This window comes from Lethenteron reissneri, chromosome 49 (genome assembly GCF_015708825.2).
Source record: "Lethenteron reissneri isolate LAM-NWPU_2019-01 chromosome 49, ASM1570882v1, whole genome shotgun sequence".
Classification (NCBI taxonomy): Eukaryota; Metazoa; Chordata; class Hyperoartia; order Petromyzontiformes; family Petromyzontidae; genus Lethenteron; species Lethenteron reissneri.
The window spans coordinates 4,454,885-4,472,523 of NC_083827.1; positions in this window are offsets into that span (position 1 = coordinate 4,454,885).

Consider the following 17,639-nt stretch of genomic DNA (forward strand, 5'->3'; position numbering starts at 1 on the left):
AAAGAACCAAGAACATTTACACCTTCTCCGTATCTGTGCCTCCATGTAGTTGCTTGCACTTGTTTTGTTTACTTTACACATCCCATCAGCCGCGCAACAATTTCGGTAGCATTGGTGCATCACAAGCGGCGAGACGCTGGGCCGGTTTCGTCATTTGGTGTCTCGTCGGCTGTCAGGGTTGCTCCCAGCGACGCGCTTGAACGTTGCAGATGTGCACAATTCGTGTTGCTCTTCAACGCAGCCGGGGAGCTTTCTCTCGGTTCGATGCGGGGTATCGGTTGCACGTGGAACGATACAGGGTGGCCCAAAAAGCCAGGACACATCGGGTTGTTATATTTACATGAACAAATCACGACGGGTGAATTCATTGATTAAACTCTGTTCAAACTGATAACCCACTCACGTTGATGCGTCCGTGCGTGATTTGTCTTTTGTTGTTGTTCATCTTCTTGGTTCTTTCGGTAAAGTCACGTAGAAGGGAAGTAATAAAATAATAAAAAAATAAAACATAATAAAATAATTCTCACGACGTTTCGGCCACAACGCAAGCAGCCGTCCTCAGGTGAAAACCAGGTCTGTCGAGGCGACAGCGTCTGACTTTACCGAAAGAACAAGAAGATGAATCACTGCAGTCACGAAAGCTTTAAATCGAAATTTAACCGCCTCTACGGGGAGGGATTCCACATAACGTTGTTGTTGTTGTTGAGATTCAAGCTGCAATTGTTTTACTATTCATCAGTTTATGTTTTGTCGTCTTAATTCACAGGGTTCGTGGTCGCGTTTTCGTAACACAACGGATTTCAGGCTCCCGCCGCAGGCAGAATGAACGAGATATGAATAATGGTAACAGATAAAATATTAACTTAAAGAATAAACGATGGAAATTCTTTAATGCCAGTGTTTAAAGCAAAGCACTTCCGATTAGCATAGTTGGCTACGTACGATGCAAACTAAGCTCAACATACCCTGGGTAGTACATGTGATATAACTGACATAACAATTAGTCAGTGTTATCGTTCGTTAAACATAATCCCGTGAACTAAACAACCAAAAAAAAAACACTTGGTTACTATACACGCAACGCACACCCACACAGTTACATTACATACAGATGAACGGATTTCTAGTTTAAGTGATACAATAATCGACGATCAGATGTGAAACATTGATAGACACAAAAGTCATTAGAGAGGACCGTTTGTTGGGTGGGTGAAGATGGGGGGATGGGGGGAGGGGGTGGAATTGGTGGGGGGGGGGGGGGGGGGTTAGTGGAGGGGGGGGTTAGTGGAGGGGGGGGCTAGTGGAGGAGGGGGGGGGGGTAACCCGATCTTCCAGATTTATTTTTATTCTATTTTTTTTATTTTCTCTCCGCAAGCCCGTCCTGTAATCATCGTTCACGGATGTCTCCGCGCGTGTCACTCTCCACTGTCAGCAAGCTGCACCGGGTGATTTATGGCTCCATGTGTCAGCTGGGTCACGAGAACGGGGGGGGGGAGGGGGGGCCCACTGGGGAGAGTGAGGATGGGAGGGATGGGCGGTTGTGGTGATGGAGGGCTGGCGGGGATGCGGTAGGACAGCGGTTAGTGCATTGCGCTACGAACCCGCCGACCTGAGTTCGATCCAGCATCACGGTCAACGGCAGTGACCCTCCTAGGTCGACTCAACCTCAAATGAGTACCTGGTGCGGTGTGTGAACATCGCCACGAGGGAGACAAAGGCGGCCGGACGTGGTGCTGGCCACCCACCCCCTCGCGTGCCGTGGCGGTCTTTAATAGGTGCTCGCTAACAGCACTTGCCCCAACAGTCTGTTAAGGCTATACGGGGGAGCTTTGTCTTTGGAGGTAGGCAACAGGACGCCGCTTGAGTGTAAGGCAGTGGGGGTATTGGTGGCGATGATGGCGGTGATGGTTTTGAACGATTGTGAAATAGAAGTGAGCGAGTGACTTAGTGGAGCGGGTGAGTGCGCGTGTATGTCAATGAATGAGTGGGTGGGTGAGTGAATGGGGGGATGAATGAGCGAGTGAGTGAATTACTGAGTGGATGAGTGGGTAGCTTCACGAATGAGAGAGAACGATGATGGAGTAAGTGATTCGTGAGTGAATGGGCACCGTATTAAGTGAGTGAATCCGTGAGTGAGGAGGTAAGAGAATGAGTGAGTGGATACCTTAATGAATTAATGATTGGGTGGGTGATTAAGTGAAATGCCGTATGAATGAAAGGTGTGGTCAGGTGTGTTGGAAAGTGAATTTACGTGCAAATGAGTGAATATGCGGGTGATGAGTGAGTGACAAAAACTTTAAGTGAATGAATGCATGACGGAGTGAGTGAATGGGCACAATGCATTCGCAGTCGCTTAGTTGAATGAGCGGGTGAGTGAATACAAATGTGAACCCAATGAATTCGTGAATAATTTAACGAGCAATTGCATTAAGCGCTGGAATATATTTCCAACTTCCGTCTGTCCAACTATCCTATACCTACCTATCTTCTCACCTATCTATGTGCTTACCTATTTGCTAGCCTACCGATCTGATCACCTATCCTCTCACCTGCCTATCTGCTCACTTACCTGCTCACCGATATCTCTGCTCACCTATCTGTTCACTTACATGTGTGCTCACCTATGCGCTCACCTACCTACTCATGCGCAAACAACACTCCCAATCATATTCTTGGTTCTTTCGGTAAAGTCACGTAGAAGGGAAATAATAAAATAATAAAAATATGAAACAATACAATTATCACGACGTTTCGACTGCAACACAAGCAATCATCATCAGGTGTGAAATCCACAGCAAGAAATCCTCAAGAAGAATTGTATTCTTTATATTTTTTATCATTTTATTATTTCCCTTCTACGTGACTTTACCGAAAGAACCAAGAATATGAATCCCTGCAGTCACGAAAGCTTTAAATCAAAATGTAACACTCCCAATCATTCACCGCCCCCCACCCCCTCCCACGTGACACGTCCGTTTATTGTCTGCCAGATAGATCCTCAGCATGTGAGATGTGTATTGTTGCAATGACAGAATAGTCATCAGCATTGAGTCAAGTGTATGCAAATAATACGAAGCACAGACAAGACAAGGCAGAGAGAGGAGTGTGGGGGGGGGGTGAGTGGGTGAGAGACAATTATTATTTTTTGTAAGTTTATTAGGAACACAATTATTACGGAAATACCTTAAAATTATGGTTTCTTGACATGCGCATGTCAAGAAACTGGTGTTTCGAACTGACTGCGTAATAACTCCATTAACACCTTTTCAGGGCCCGCAAAAATCCATCGTGCGGTGTGATGAAAATAAATAAATCAGCGTCGCATTTACTTTTACATATTTATTTTTTACACCCAGACTCTGAAACCACACACACGCGCAGCGATCCTTCGCCATCGTTGTGGTTTCAACTTAAGAGATTGGAGAAGTTTCATGTGGTGCTTGTTAGGTTATTATAAAAAAAAAAACAAATTTGGCACAAGTGAAGATTTAAAAAAAATAATTTTCGATTTAAAGCTTTCGTGACTTCAGGGATTCATCTTCTTGGTTCTTTCGGTGAAGTCACGTAGAAGGGAAATAATAAAATAATAAAAATAAAACATAATAAAATAATTCTCACGACGTTTCGGCCACAACGCAAGCAGCCGTCCTCAGGTCTGTCGGAAAGACAGCCGAAAGACAGCGTCTTTCCGACAGACCTGTTCTTCACCTGAGGACGGCTGCTTGCGTTGTGGCCGAAACGTCGTGAGAATTATTGTATTATTGTATTATGTTTATGTTTTATTATTATTATGTTTTATTATTATTATTTTATTATTTCCCTTCTACGTGACTTTACCGAAAGAACCAAGAAGAAAAAATGTAATGTTGAAATTTGTCTTGTATAATATCGAATAACTTTCTTTTCACGTGCTAAGGGTGATACATATAATTAACGGAAGATTTTAACTAGTTCTAGTAAGTAGATTATTTAGAGTATTTTGCTGCGATGAATTTCCACTCTGTTGAGCGATCATTTGTGGCCAGGTCGCTTCTGAAAAAGAAGTGAATTCCTCGGTGAGCTTTTCCTGGTAAGATAAAAAAAAATACTTCAGTTGAATTTGTATATTATTTAAGTGATTTGTTCACCTTTTCCATATTTTGCACTCCTATTGTGTTCATCTTCTTGGTTCTTTCCTATTGTGTTGTTGTATTTTGTTGTTCTAACGATCTGGAGGGAATGAAAAACAGGGGGACTGGAGAAAAATGCACGTGACCAGGCGTCAGGGTCGGGATCGAACCCACGTACCTCCTGCATACCAGGCAAGGTAGTTAACATCTCCTAGCCACCATGATGATGATGAGAGAGAGACACGCAAACTCCAAATATAGAGCAGCAGGCGTCAGGGCCAGGATCGAACCCACGACCTCCTGCATACCAGGCAAGGTAGTTAACATCTCCTAGCCAACGTGATGATGATGAGAAAGAGAGAGACACGCAAACTCCAAATATACAGCAACAGGCGTCAGGGCCAGGATCGAACCCACGACCTCCTGCGTACCAGGCGAGGTAGTTAACATCTCCTAGCCCCAGTGGCGCCCAGAGACGGACGAGTGCACGGCACGGCAGAGTTTCTCTCCGCCTTGAAGGAGAGAGCAGGAGGAGGGAGAGGACATAGGAGCAGTGAGGGGGCAGAAGAAAATGTACGAGGAGGTGTTCGAGCTGATGCTGGTACTGGTGGAGATGGTGGTTCTCAAATCCTGCCATTGTCATCATCCTAATCATCATCAGCAGCAGCCATGAGCAATCCATTGCTGGATGAAGGCCTCCCGCAAGCCGGCACCACCACTCACGACCCTGCGATGGAGCGATCCGTCCAGCGACTGGACGGATCGCCTCGTGGAGCGAAATGTTATCGACGCTCAGGCGATCGTTACGTGTGCCTAGGGACCTCAGCGTTACACTAAGTACACGGCAGCTGTTGTTACACGCCAGGGCAGCTATTGTTAGAGACCAAGGCAGCTATTGTTATAGACCATGCTATTGTTAGAGACCAGGGCAGCTAATGTTATAGACCAGGGCAGCTAATGTTATAGACCAGTGCAGCTATCGTTATAAACCAGGGCAGAGGAGGAGGTGGTGATGAGAGAGGAGGTGGTGGTGGTGATGACAGAGGAGGAGGTGATGGTGAGAGAGGTGGTGGTGGTGGTGGTGATGAGAGAGGTGGTGGTGGTGATGAGAGAGGTGGAGGTGGTGATGAGAGAGGTGGAGGTGGTGATGAGAGAGGTGGAGGTGGTGATGAGAGAGGTGGAGGTGGTGATGAGAGAGGTGGAGGTGGTGATGAGAGAGGTGGAGGTGGTGATGAGAGAGGTGGAAGTGGTGATGAGAGAGGTGGAGGTGGTGATAAGAGAGGTGGAGGTGGTGATGAGAGAGGTGGAGGTGATGGTGAGAGAGGTGGAGGTGGTGATGAGAGAGGTGGAGGTGATGGTGAGAGAGGTGGTGGTGGTGAGAGAGGTGGTGGTGGTGGTGAGAGAGGTGGAGGTGGTGATGAGAGAGGTGGAGGTGGTGATAAGAGAGGTGGAGGTGGTGATGAGAAAGGTGGAGGTGATGGTGAGAGAGGTGGTGGTGGTGGTGATGAGAGTTGGAGGTGGTGGTGATGAGAGGTGGAGGTGGTGATGAGAGAGGTGGAGGTGGTGATGAGAGAGGGGAGGTGGTGATGAGAGGTGGAGGTGGTGATGAAGAGAGGTGGAGGGTGATGAGAGATGTGAGAAAGGTGTGGTGGTGATGAGAGAGGTGGAGGTGGTGGTGATGAGAGTTGGAGGTGGTGGTGAGAGAGGTGGTGGTGGTGATGAGAGAGGTGGAGGTGGTGATGAGAGAGGTGGAGGTGGTGGTGATGAGGAGTTGGAGGTGGTGGTGAGAGAGGTGGAGGTGGTGATGAGAGAGGTGGAGGGTGGTGGTGAGAGAGGTGGTGGTGGTGATGAGAGAGGTGGAGGTGGTGGTGATGAGAGTTGGAGGTGGTGGTGATGAGAGGTGGAGGTGGTGATGAGAGAGGTGGAGGTGGTGATGAGAGAGGTGGAGGTGGTGATGAGAGAGGTGGAGGTGGTGATAAGAGAGGTGGAGGTGGTGATGAGAGAGGTGGAGGTGATGGTGAGAGAGGTTGGTGGTGGTGATGAGAGAGGTGGATGGTGGTGGTGATGAGAGTTGGAGGTGGTGGTGAGAGAGGTGGTGGTGGTGATGAGAGAGGTGGAGGTGGTGATGAGAGAGGTGGTGGTGGTGGTGAGAGGTGGTGGTGGTGGTGATGAGAGAGGTGGTGGTGGTGGTGAGAGGTGGTGATGGTGGTGATGAGAGAGGTGGTGGTGGTGGTTAGAGAGGTGGTGGTGGTGGTGATGAGATAGGTGGTGGTGGTGGTGGTGAGAGAGGTGGTGTTGGTGGTGATGAGAGAGGTGGTGGTGGTGGTGGTGAGAGAGGTGGTGGTGGTGGTGGTGAGAGTGGTGGAGGTGGTGATGAGAGAGGTGGTGGTGGTGATGAGAGAGGTGGAGGTGGTGGTGATGAGAGAGGATGACACTCAACCAGTAGGGGAGCGAGGAATCAGAATCGTTCTGTGTCCTGGAGGAGGAATCCGATGAGCTATGAAGCTTTTTGTTTACAGATATCCAGTAAGGGGCGAGTCAGCCAGTCACAACCCCAAAAACAATACAAACAGGAGGAGGATTTATCCACAAATCTGGCTGTCGCCTGATGAAGCTAGTTGTAATTACTGGCGAAACGTCGTACTCAGATTGTAAATGTTGTGGATTTGCTCTCCAACACACCGGTATGCTGTGCTAGTATACTACACTATACACTACACTTATACACTGCACTATACACTACTACACTATACACTGCACTACACTATACACTACACTATACACTACACTATACACTACACTATACACTACTACACTATACACTACTACACTATACACTACTACACTATACACTACCACACTATACACTACTACACTACACTACTACACTATATACTACACTATACACTACTATACACTACACTATACACTACACTACACACTAGTGCTGTACTCGTAACGAATTGGCCACGTTCTGTTTACTTGACTACTAAATTGGCTGTGTCGGGTGGCGGCGGGTTTAACGACACATTTACATATTTACGCGATCTAACACGATGCAAAAAAAAACTGCATTATGTAACACAACACAAGTGCAAAGTAGAGAAACATGGCGAGAAACTCGAGTAGCAACTTTTCACTCAGAGCTTATCATTACTCTGCCACCACCATCATTAGTATCATCACCATAACGAAGTTATTGGGTAGTATATTTAGTATACTGATGATACTATGTAGTTTATACTTTAGTTGTTTACGTGGTGGTTTAGTTACTGCAGCTACATACTATCAACACTCCTTCCCTTTATTAATGCTACCCCTATCCCCTCCCTTTGATGCTGCTTCTACGCATTTCACAAGTAGTACTAATCGCATATCTGCATTTTCCATAAATATGCTAAATTCCTCTTGATATGCAAATTATTTTGTCAAGGCGCTCTACGCCCCTTCATCCCAGCTTAAATAGTCGCTCCAAGCCTGGGGCTTGTCATTCAGACTCTGTCTCCTCGACAGATCTGTTCTCCACCTGAGGACGGCTGCTTGCGTTGTGGCCGAAACGTCGTGAGAATTATTGTATTATGTCTTCTTAGTTCTTTCGGAAAAGTCACGTAGAAGTGAAGTAATAAAATAATAAAAATAAAACACAATAAAATAATTCTCACGACGTTTCGGCCACAACGCAAGCAGCCGTCCTCAGGTGAAAACCAGGTCCGTCGAGGCGACAGAGTCTGAATGAAACAGCACACGAGCTTATTATTTTATTGTGTTTTATTTTTATTATTTTATTACTTCACTTCTACGTGACTTTACCGAAAGAACCAAGAATATGAATCCCTGCAGTCACGAAAGCTTTAAATCGATATTTTATTATGTTTTATTTTTATTATTTTATTATTTCCATTCTACGTGACTTTACCGAAAGAACCAAGAAGAAAAAACGTAGTTTCTGTGAAGAAGAGTTCATCCGAAGGTCCCCCCCCCGTAAACTTTCCCGTGAAGACACCACCGCTCACGCCAGAGCGTGCATGCGTGTGATTTGGTCTCCGCCAGCAAGCGGCAGTCGCTCCGATAAAACTTTATTTTTGCCCATGATATCCGGGCCAGATGCCCATCTTCTCAACGATCATCGCCCGGCCCGCTCGCCCACCCCCCCCCACCCCCCCATCGTCCAAACCCTCTTCAAGCAGAAAAGACACGAGCTTATCCATAATTTAGCCGGCTGATTTGGAGTTTAAAAGTAGTTTTTTTTTTCAACTCTCCCATCTTTTTTTTCTGTTTTTTTCCCCGAGATGCGCGACTCTGGGTGGCCTTAATTTTTCTGACAAGACGCGAGGGATATGTCATGAAAAATTAGTGACGTGTGAGCGTGCGCGGGACGATGGGAGAGGCCGTTCTTCTCTTTTTTTTCTTCTGCCGTGCCTTCGCGGAGCATCGATCGGGGGAAGGGGGGGGGGGGCACTCGCTCTAGAGGAGGAGCGAGCGAGCGAGCGAGCGTGCAGGTATTCAGCATCGGAACACTCATTCACACATGGGAGGAATCCGATGAGCCGCAAAGCTCTTGAGCGCAGGAGTCTAGCGCGGGAGAGCCGTGACAACGTTCCCTGCTGCCGTCACGAGCCCGTGACCGCCGCAGCCGCAGTGTTCTATCCACTGCTGGATCTCAGAACAGCTGTTGAGGCTGACAACAACAAGGCAGGAGCGGGCCGTATGAACAGCACCGCGGCCAAACCCGCCGTTTCGCCTTCCCCGACGCGTCCGCAGTGTCTACATGTTGTCTAAGTCGCTCGCGTTTGAGGCTGAGTGGCCCTAGAGGGCAGCTACAAGACAACTGATGTTTGGCTGCGAGTTGGCAATGGAGCTTAGGTCACGTACAAGAGGCAAAGATGCTCCGTGTAGCCTCCACAGGCTGTTTGGGGCAAGTGCTGCTAGCGAGCACCTATGAATGTTGGCACGACACACGAGGGGGTGGGTGGCCAGCACTACGTCTGGCCGCCTTTGTCTCTCTAGTGGCGATGTTTCACATCGCACAATGTACTCATTTGAGGCTGAGTCGCCCTAGGGGAGGCCCATAACCGGTACAGATAATCGTCACTGGTGTTGGCCGTGAGCGGGAATCGAACTCGGGTCGCCAGGTTCGTAGCGCGGCCCGCTAACTGCTACACCACCGCTCCCCACATACTGGCACACATACAAGCACGAAAAAAGTTCCCCCGTATAGCCTGTAACAGACTGTAGGGGCAAGTGCTGTTAGCGAGCACCTATGAAGGCCAGAACGACACACGAGGGGGTGGGTGGCCAGCACCACGCCCGACCGCCTTTGTCTCCCCAGTGGCGATGTTTACACACCGCACCAGGTACTCATTTGAGGCTGAGTCGACCTAGGGGAGGCCCAGAACCGGTTCAGATAATCGTCACTGGCGTTGGCCGTGAGCGGGAATCGAACTCGGGTTCGTAGCACGGCGCGCTAACCGCTGCACCACCGCTCCCCACATACTCGCACACACATAAGCACACACACACAAGCACACACACACACAAGCACACACACACAAGCACATACACACACAAGCACACACACACAAGCACACACACACACAAACACACACACACACAAACACACACACACACACCAGCACACACACACTCAAGCACACACACACACACACAAGCACATACACACAAGCACACACACACAAGCACACACACATACACACAAGCACACACTCACACAGACAACCGCACGCGCGCGGAGAGTAATTCTCAATATGCATCATATTAGCTCGACAGCGGGAGAGACTGCACGAGCGTTTCTGTCTCGCAGCGTGAACTCCAATCCTCGCATTCCTTCTCAGCGCTTGGCTCGGATAGAAATAGAGAGGGGGTGAGGATGGTGGTGGGGGGGGGGGTAGTGAGGGGGGTGGGGGGACGTGAGAGAGAGGGGGGACAGACCGAGAGAGGGGATCACAAACAGAGAATCTCAACTCCAAACCCACCTCTCCAATTCTCCCCCTCCCTCCCTCCTCCTCCCTCCTCCATCAACCATTATCTCTCTTTGTAACCCATCGCCCTCCATTCCACACCCCAACACCTCCACAAACCTCCCCCCACCACCACCCCCCGGTTTTTGTGTGCTCACAGGAGCATGGAGAAGGGGGGCGCGCTTGGAATTTTACACCGAGTCAAGAGGATGGTGGCAGCCGCCGCCGCCGCTGCTGTTGATGCTGTTGTTGAACGGTTAGCGCCGGAATTAAACAAACTAAAACTTACCATTGGAACCTCATTTGCCGGTAAAAATATGATAATTGGTTTTTTACCCTTCTATCTGGCAAACAAAACTGACACATTTTTTTACAAGGAGTCATGTTTACATAGACCACAATACCTGCAGTCATAATGCCAACAAAAAAACATAACTCTGAGTTTTTTTTTTACTCCTTGTAAAAAAAGGTGTCAGTTTTGTTTCCAGATAGAAGGGTAAAAAAACAATTATCAAACTAAAACTATATTTTTTAATCTTACCAGGAAAGGCCCACCACGCTGAGCTATGTATGTAGCTGCGTTTCAGAAGCGACCTCATCGTCGCAAACTACAGCTCAGCGAACGAGCTCATCGTGACGTGGAAATGTGTCGCGGCAGACGAATTTCTCCCAGCGCCGTTGGGTGACGTTGATTCTAAACGCGGAGGGGAAAACAACAGGAGGGAGCCGGTGAAAAATCCACGCGACCACGGGGAGAGAGAGAGAGAAACACACACACGCAAACTCCAAACACACAGCAGGCATTGTCAGGGTCGGGATCGAGCCAATGACCTCATGTATACCAGGCGAGGTAGTTGACATTTCGCCCCTGACGCCTGCTGCATGTGTGGAGTTTGCGTGTCTCTCTCTTTTTTTCTCTCTCTCTCTCTCCCCGTGGTGGCGAGGATTTGGCCTCCGGGCCCACCGGTTTTTCTCTCCACATTCAGAATCAACGTCACGCGTTTCGGGCATGTGGATTGCTAGAAATTTCCACGCGATAAGTTCACTTTGTAGGGCTATCATTTCCGAGAGCCAGGTCGCTTTTGAAAAAAGCGATAAATAAATAGAGCTCAGAGGGCCGTACCTGCTAAATAAAAACACGTAGATTTCGATTTAAAGCTTTCGTGACTGCAGGGATTAATCTTCTTGGTTCATTCGGTAAAGTCACGTAGAAGGGAAGTAATAAAATAATAAAAATAAAACATAATAAAATTATTCTCACGACGTTTCGGCCACAACGCAAGTAGCCGTCCTCAGGTGAAGAACAGGTCTGTCGAGGCGACAGCGTCTGAATGAAACATAGCGCGTGTGCTGTTTCATTCAGACACTGTCGCCTCGACAGACCTGGTCTTCACAGACCTGGTTTTCACCTGCGGACGGCTACTTGCGTTGTGGCCGAAACGTCGTGAGAATAATTTTATTATATTTTATTTTTATTAGTTTATTACTTCCCTTCTACGTGACTTTACCGAAAGAACCAAGAAGAAGAAGAAAAAAACACGTAGTTGAGTTTCAACTTGAATCGCCACCGCAGCTCACTGCAGTGTGAATGGGTGCGCACGTGCCAATCGTTTCGGGGCACGATGTGGGCGCCCCTCCAAAGGTCAAAGGTTTGTACACGAAGCCATACAAATATACAAACGCAGACATAATTTCAACCGTGATTAGGGTTACAAACTGAGTAATCATTGGAAAGATGTGATTAACCATGCAAAAAAGATGTAACTACACTTATTTGGACAATCTTATTTGGCAGACAACTATTACAGGTTATTGATAGACAGTCAGTTTGTTGTTTTACCAGTTTTAGTTTTTACTTGCTTTCTTATTTCACACTTTTGTTATGTATGCTAGGTGTTAGTTACAAACCGCACATTTGTTATGCAGTCTATTCTTAGTCTTAAGCCTCACCTTACCATATTAATAAAAAGTGTGCCGTTCCTGGCTCTTCCCCCCTCAACCATTATATATACGGGGTGGTATTTCTTGTGATCTCTCATTTACTTGATACAGCTGTCGTGGCTGTGACGGTTCCACCTGAAGACGAGGCTTGTGTTGCTTCCGAAACGTCGTTATTTTTATTTTGTTTTATTTTACTTTTATTAATTACATTTTTTTACCTACGTGACTTTACCGAAAAAAAACCTAAGAATATGTCTCTAAAGACGCCTTGGAAGAGTGACGGGAGTGGAGTCACGTGAATTGGCCAAACTGCCCGCGAGACGGAGCGCACGCGAGAAGAGGAGGACCCCCTCCACCCCCCACTCCCGTCCGCCAACAGTTGCGTTGGCAGGATATTGCAGGGCTACGCCTTTACGCAGACGTATAACAATGACAAAGATCCCTCGTGCTCGTGTCGCCTTCGACAGACTGTAGGGGCAAGTGCTGTTCGCGATTAGCGCCTATGAAGGCCGGCACGGCACACGATGGCGGTGGGTGACGGGAAACACGCCCGGCCGCCTTTGTCTCTACAGTGGTGATATTTACACACCGCACCAGGTACTCATTTGAAGCTGAGTCGACCTCAGGGAAGCCCAGTACCGGTTCAGATATTCGTCAAGGATGATGGCCGTGAGTGGAAATCGAACTCGGGTCGCCGGGTTCGTAGGCGCTCACCGCTGCACTACCGCTCCCCACACACACACATCACACACACACATCTCTCTCACACACACACATCTCTCACACACACACATCTCTCTCACACACACACATCTCTCACACACACACATCTCTCACACACACACATCTCTCACACACACACATCACACACATCACACACACACATCTCTCACACACACACATCACACACACTCACACACATCTTACACACACACACATCTCACACATCACACACATCTCACAAATACATCACACACACACACATCTCACACACACATCACACACACACATCACACACACTCACACACATCTCACACACACACATCTCACACACACACACATCTCACACACACATCACACACACACATCACACACATCACACACACATCACACACACTCAGACACATCTCACACACACACATCTCACACACACACACCCATCTCTCACAAGCACACATCTCAAACACACACACATCACACACACACATCTCACAAACACACACATCTCACACACACATACATAACACACACACATCTCACACATCTCACACACACACATCACACACACATCACACACACACACATCACACACACACACATCACACACACACACACACGTCACACACACACATCACACACATATCACACACACACACATCACACACACACACACATGTCACACACACACATCACACACACATCACAAACACACATCACACACACACATATGTCACACACACACATCAGACACACACATCTCACACACATCACACACACATCTCACACACACACATCACACACACACATCACACACACACACATCTCACACACACACATCACACACACATCACACACACATCACACACACATGTCACACACACACTTCACACACACATCTCACACACACATCACACACACACATCACACACACACATCACACACACATCACACACACACACATCACACACACATCATACACACACATCACACACACACTCACACACATCTCACACACATACATCTCACACACACACATATGTCACACACACATCACACACACGCGCATAGGGGGATGGGAGAGAATAACTTTTGAAAAAAAAACAAAAACCTTGAAAACTATTGAACACGACCAATTTACGGCTGACATCATTCCCGATCATCTCGTGTCCCCTCCAACCCACCCCCCAGTATCAATCGTCATTTTCGACCGCGTGAGTTTGACCAAAAAGTCATTGATGGTCAGCGCCGGACAGGGTTTATTTTTTCATGGCTTAACGCGCGGAGCAAAAGGGAGGGTGGAGGAGGAGTAGAGAGAGGGGTTGGCTGGCAAAAACCCCGATGCTGTCTGCACCACGAACATGTTGTGTCCATTATAATTCCTCCGCTGTCTTTTATTGAACAGGATCCCCCCCCTTGCAATGGAAAAGTGTAAAAAAGAAAAATGTTAAAAAGGCAAAGCACACACGGGGGCCCCACGCGCGCGCTCTCGCACTGGACGCGCACGTGCGCGGAAGGGCGCAGAAAAAACTTTTGCGTACATGACACTGGAAAACACACTTTTTTCTGGCATAAGGTATTCCAACGGTTTTAAGGTAATTTTGGGGTGCTGATTCCAAATGTGGCATCAATCTATCACATCAGTTTTTTGCGATATCAAATATTGCATTTTCAATAAAAACTGCAGAAGAAAAATATTAAATAAATGTGGATATCTACATAAAATTATATTATAAACACGCAATCCTAAAAATACAGCACCATATTTTAACACTAAAGCAGTCACTGACTCGCAACAACTTGCAATCATAAGTGACAGAGTTAATTTCGGGTAAAATCAATGAAAATGGGGTATGCCGATAGCATAAAAATGAGATGTGATAGAGCAAATCTGAGATCATATTTGGAATCAGCACCCTGAAATTAGTCTAGAACAGCTGCAAAAGTCCAGGCCAGAAAAAAAAAAAAATTTGTTGACCAGTGTTATTGCGGTTTTGTGCGCGTTTGTGTTTGTGTTACTGGTGTGTTTGTAAGTGCAGCGATCAGCGCGCTGCGCAACGAAGCCGGCGACCCGGGTTCGATTCCTGCCGACGGCCAACACCGGTGACAATTTTCTGAACCGGTCCCGGGTCTACCCTAGGTCGACTCAGCCTCAAATGAGTACCTGGTGCGGTGTGTAAACATCGCCGCTAGGGAGACAAAGGCGGTCGGGCGTCGTGCTGGCCACCCACCCCCTCGTGTACCGTTCCGGCCTTCATAGGTGCTCGCTAACAGCACTTGCCCCTACAGTCTGTTAAGGCTATACGGGGGATTTTTCGTCTTTATTTGTTTGTATGTCCATATTTTTGTAATCCTCTATATTAAGTTCACTTGCTTGCTTGCGCGCTTACGACCGTGCAAATCTTTCGGTCGTTTTTAACTCACTTCCCGTGATCCAATCGAGCTGACATTTTGCACACAGACTCGTTGTGCGTGACAATTTATTTTCGTGAATTTTTTTCCCCAAAATTTTACACTTTTTAGGAAAAAATAAATAATATTTAATTACCAATTGCTTAATGGTGGCAGGCAATCATCTGACCCATAGGTGGCAGCCATCTCAAGCCAGAGGACGAGAGGACTCTAGCCGCCACGCATATAAAGGATTTATAGTGAAAAACTTTGTTTTTACGGGTTAATTTTTTTGTCCATGAGTTCATTTCTTGGGGTGAAAAAGAAGCCACGCATTCTTCTGAGTTGGGTCGTGAAGACGCTCTCGCGAGCACACGCGACATACGTACACACACGTGAAAATAAAACTTTACAGGGTGAAACAGAGAATAGGCGACGTTTCAGGCAACGGACCTTGTGCAAAGCACGTCTCCCGGTGCGACGAATGAAGACACGGGAGGGCGAGTACTCCATCTCTCTGTGCGCTCTGAAAAAGGGCCATTACCCGAAACGTCGCCATTCATATGCATATGTTATTCCTTTTCTAGGCCACGGTGTTATTTAACGAACGTGCTGAGAGCTGTTGTTGTTTGTGGTTTGTGGTTGTGCACCGCTGCCATTATAGCAGCAGCATCATCGCCAAATAATTTATTGACGTTTGTGCTCAAGTGTTTAGGTGTCTTTGTGATACAATTCGTTAAACATGAATGCATTGGTTGTATGGCGAGCTGTTAACTACCTCGCCTGGTGTACAGGAGGTCATGAGTTCCATCCCAACCCTGACGCCTGCTGCATATTTGGAGTTTGCGTGTCTCTCTGCCGGTAGTGGCGTGGACTTTTTATCCGGATCCTCCGGATTTTCCCTCCACATTTAGTATTTGACTGCTCTAAAATGTCCACGTGATAGGCCACTTCGTTGGGCTATCATTTGTGGCCAGGTCGCTTCTGAAAAGTAGATAAATAGCTCAGGCAGCCTTGCCTGGCAAAATAAAATAAAAACCTTCTTGGTTCTTTCGGTAAAGTCACGTAAAATGGAAATAATAAAAATAAAACATAATAAAATAATTATCACGACGTTTCGGCCACAACGCAAGCAGCCGTCCTCATGTGGAGAACAGGTCTGTCGAGAAGACAGAGTCTGTATTTTATTATTTCCATTCTACGTGACTTTACCGAAAGAACCAAGAAGATTAATCCCTGCAATCACGAAAGCTTTAAATCGAAAAATAAAAATAAAAACTTGTTCAGTTTAGTGTCCGTCTGCCCGTCTGTAACACCGGAAGGGGCACTACAGATACAGCAGGATATATTTCTGAATATGAACGCATCCTTAGTCTAGAGTTGTGTTGCAATTAGGGGGTTGGCCTGGAGAAAACAGGCAAAGTCGATCAAAGGATTACGTACCCAAACGTAGAGACGAAACAAAAAAGCCAGCGCTAAAAAACACGATTTACAAAACCAGCGCTAAAAGTAGCGGCACGCCAAGGAGGCCATTACACGTGACGTCACCTCGCTGTGCGACTTTAAACGTGACATGATTATCGCTCGTAACTAGACTCGCCCCGACACACGCACGCGGGAATAAGAATGGCAGAATCCATGTCGTGCGCGTGTGTTTCGTCTTCCTTTGTTTTCAAACCCGTAACATCTGTCTTCTCAGTCGAGCAATGGAGCAGCAGATCAGCACTCATCCATATTGGTGGAATACCCTGGGGTTGACACACCGTAGGCTTTCGCGAACCAATATTATCCACCACAGAGGGGGTTTATTTTTTTGGGGGGGGGGGGGTAGATCACGTAAATACAAATGTGTCGTTAAACCCGCCACCACCCGACACAGCCAATGAACAAGGTTTGTCACGGAAACAAAACGCGCCAATTCGTTGCTCGCTCAGCACACCCACGTGTTGGAGAGTAAACCCACAACATTTGCATGACTACAGGTGCTCTTACTGGTAGGAACATCCTGGTTATACCAGCCCACAGGAGATTATTGTGTCCGTCCGTCCGTCGTGAAGGGAGGGGCTGGGTGGGGAGGGAGAGGTTAGGTGGGCAGGGGAGGGTGGGGAGGGGCTGGTGGGGTGAGGAGGGGCTGGGTGGGAGGGGTGGGGCTGGGTGGGGAGGGGCTGGTCACCCCGTGGTGCCCTTATAAAACTCAACGTTTAACCTACTCACGCCGGCTTGTGCCCGCCCTCACAGTCGGCCATATTTGCGGAATACACCACGCCACCGTTGACCCTGGCCATTGACCGAGCAACCCAACGTTCCTTCCAGCTCCCTCCGCAGGAATGTGTGAAGATGTTCCAACACTAACATGAAACACACGTTACAAGCACGCATGCTGGACTTGTGACAAACCAATAATCACGTAACAAAAATAGCAACAACACGCAGCTTCGTACTTTCCTGAATAAACTGCAATGATCTCTCCACTGCTGGAAGAAGGCCTACCCCTAAGACGTCA